Source organism: Equus quagga, chromosome 3 (assembly GCF_021613505.1).
Source record: "Equus quagga isolate Etosha38 chromosome 3, UCLA_HA_Equagga_1.0, whole genome shotgun sequence".
In the NCBI taxonomy this organism is placed as follows: domain Eukaryota; kingdom Metazoa; phylum Chordata; class Mammalia; order Perissodactyla; family Equidae; genus Equus; species Equus quagga.
Window position 1 is genome coordinate 94,566,098 of NC_060269.1, and position 3,023 is coordinate 94,569,120.

Consider the following 3,023-nt stretch of genomic DNA (forward strand, 5'->3'; position numbering starts at 1 on the left):
ATAGTTCAAAGGAAACAAAGGCAAGAAGTCAAACCCTTCACAGCAGGTCCTCTTGTGGCTGACTTTAGTTTTTAACTCTGTCCTGAGGTCTGTCTTACTGTATGAACACCACCTTCATTGTACTTCAGTGTGCAATGCTACACTTTCATCTTTGCTGAAACCCCTTCCATACATAAAAGGGATGGCCTTACCCCGTGAATTACCACGCTCCCAAAACAATACACGTCCACTATTTGGAGTTGTTCAGACAAGAGTAAGAGACTCCCTATGTCCATTAGCACTCTCCAAGGACTGTAGAACAGTCCCCAAGGACATCTGCACTGCCATCCAAGCCTCTTTTCTCTCAAATGTGAGTTGTAAAAATGCTTGTTTATTCTCTCGGTTATCTAGCAGATAACTATTAGATCATACGTACACACACACACGCATGCATGTGCACACACACATCTTCTAAGGAGAAATATGAATGCTCAGAAACAGTATGTTTGTTGATAGAGTATTGGCTCACAAATATTTTTTTCATTGCACTGATAACTAATGAAGCTAAAAATCTAGATTTCTGTCTTCTTTTGAAAATAATCAGCAGGCCAAGCCATACTGGGCCCCTATTTCTAGATGGCCTTTACCCATTGGAGGTGCATAGGCATTGCCCTTTTTAGATAGGGCATCATCTCCCTCTATACCACAATCACCCTCACTGTGTTGCCTCTCTAGGCATGTCACTCATTCACAATGTCGGCCCAGACCCAGCAGACACTGGATTCTCAATCTCTGCTCCCACTCCTTTTCAAATTGTGTCCTCTGGAGTCTGTCAGAATAAGAAATAGGCCTATCGCTGAAGAATAAACCTCTTAATGGTTGTTTCATTAGGAAAAACACTAGACCAAAGCTTTGAAATTACGGCTTATAAGGGTCTGACTAAAATCTTAAATAAAGTCCATTTGCCTTTCATATTTTAAGCCATTTGTTCAAGGTCTTTCCATCTCAATCTTGTGTGTTTAATAATTATTTATAAAATTTGCTACTTTTTGTAAGTGGGTAGATGTTTTGCATCCTGATGTTGTCTTTTTCTATTATTTTATATTTTGTATACTTTTGAATACATTAGAAACTCTTAGTCAAACTGGTTTAGGTAAACTAGCTTTCAGTAAATTTGAGCTCACTCAATTATGCTTTTTAAATGAATGAATTATTAAAAGTTGTTTTCATTTGATCCTGTAGTGTGTTTCATCCAGTCTGAATTAGTTTTATATGCTGCAGAATGTAGTATAGCACTAGCAGAGACATTCTTCTATCCCCAGTCCGGAATTCTTGTTTGAAGCCTGTCTACTACCATTCCAACCCATTATTTAAACTTGACCTTCTTCATTACATATAAAATATAATGCGACGCTTTACTTAATTTATTAAATCGTTATTATACTGAGGTTGTAATGCCCTAAATGGAATCTCCATTGCTGAGAAAAACTTTACACTTATTTTGAAAGTGCTAAAACTTTTTAAACTAGTTTGTGCACTGGGGCATCTCAGTGCCCATTTAAAATTTGCCATGGTCTAGTCACTGCTAGCTTAAAAATAATGATAAAGAAAAGATAGTTTTGTTACATTTCTAGTACACACCCTATTAACCAACTTCAATGTAATCAATTAATCAAATTAACTGAAACTTTCCAGTGCCTCACTAAAAATATTGACTGATTCAGCACCTTAAAAACTTGGCTAGTAATCCCCACCAGTTCTTCCACTAGTAGAGTTTTACACTCAAGAGTTCAATGTTTCTCCAAATTTGTTTATGTTTGTTGATGAACTATGTGTACAAGAAAGAAAAAAGTGGGGTTTTTAATATGAAAATTAATCTAAGTGCTTTGGAAAGACTTGATAAAGGCAAGCTGCTAAAAACCATTGTTGCCAGATTTGAGGTAACAAGGCAACTAAAAATATGGAGAAAAGAATAAAAATTTAAAAGGATTCTTCCTTCAGATTGCTCCACACGTGCTTGTTCCATTTTAATGCAAATCCCTATAGCACCCTTATTACGTGCCAGACAAATGTGCTAAGTGATTAATATGTATTAACTCATTTTATTCTCTTATTAGGTAGGTACTATTATTACTATAATTTTACAAATGAGGAAATTAAAGCTTAGAGAAGTTAAGATGCTCTAAATAATTACATGGTGGAACCGAGTTTGAAACCTTAGAAGTCTGAGTTCTAGCTGAAAACTCTGGATAATCATAGGCAATGCATTATGTGTGTGTTTTATGGAAAAAGAAGACAATTCAGAACAACAATCAGCAGATCCATATTCAAAGAAGAGTTTAGCAGATCAATGAGTTTTATACATTTTAAGTGAAAAAAATGCTTAAAGAATGTGGTTATCATTTTATGTGATTAACTAACCAACCAGTTAAGTTGGAAAAGAAGTTTTCTTCTGTCAAAAGAAGTAAAACATTGAATCACACTATAAAAAAAATGTTTTCCCATAAGAGAAAGGATATAGAAAGAGTGTGTTTTCTCATAAGAGAAAGGATAAAATTTGACATTAAAAACAACTGAATAGTGCTCACTTCAGCAGCACATACACAAAAATTGGAATAATACGGAGAAAGTTAGCATGGCCCCTGGGCAAGGACGACAGACAAATTCGTGAAGTGTTCTATATTTTTCAGAAGTCAAAATATAATGATGTACAACTGAAATTTATATAATGTCCTCAATAAAAATAAATAAATAAATAAGTAGATAAATTTAAAAAATGGGCAGGAGAAAAACCTGAGAATAATCTTTTAAGCAAATGGTGCTGGGACAATTGAATATCTATCTGCAGAAAAAATGAACTTCAGCACATACCTTACACCTTACACAAATTAGCTCAAAATGGATCATAAATCTAAATGTCAAACACAAAACTATAAGACTTCTAGAGGAAAACATAGGAGAAAATCTAGGTGACCTTGGGTTCGGCCATGAGATATTAGAAATAACACCAAAGGAACAATCTATGAAAAAAATGGATAAATTGG

General features: G+C 34.6%; 1 non-coding gene across 1 annotated transcript; it reads left to right on the top strand.

Annotated features, from left to right (window-relative positions):
• The first annotated feature begins 2,559 nt into the window (after window positions 1-2,559).
• LOC124237691 (U6 spliceosomal RNA) lies at window positions 2,560-2,666 on the top strand. Its single transcript, XR_006888079.1, has one exon. It is a non-coding gene; the product is annotated as a U6 spliceosomal RNA (small nuclear RNA).
• The last annotated feature ends 357 nt before the right edge of the window (window positions 2,667-3,023 follow it).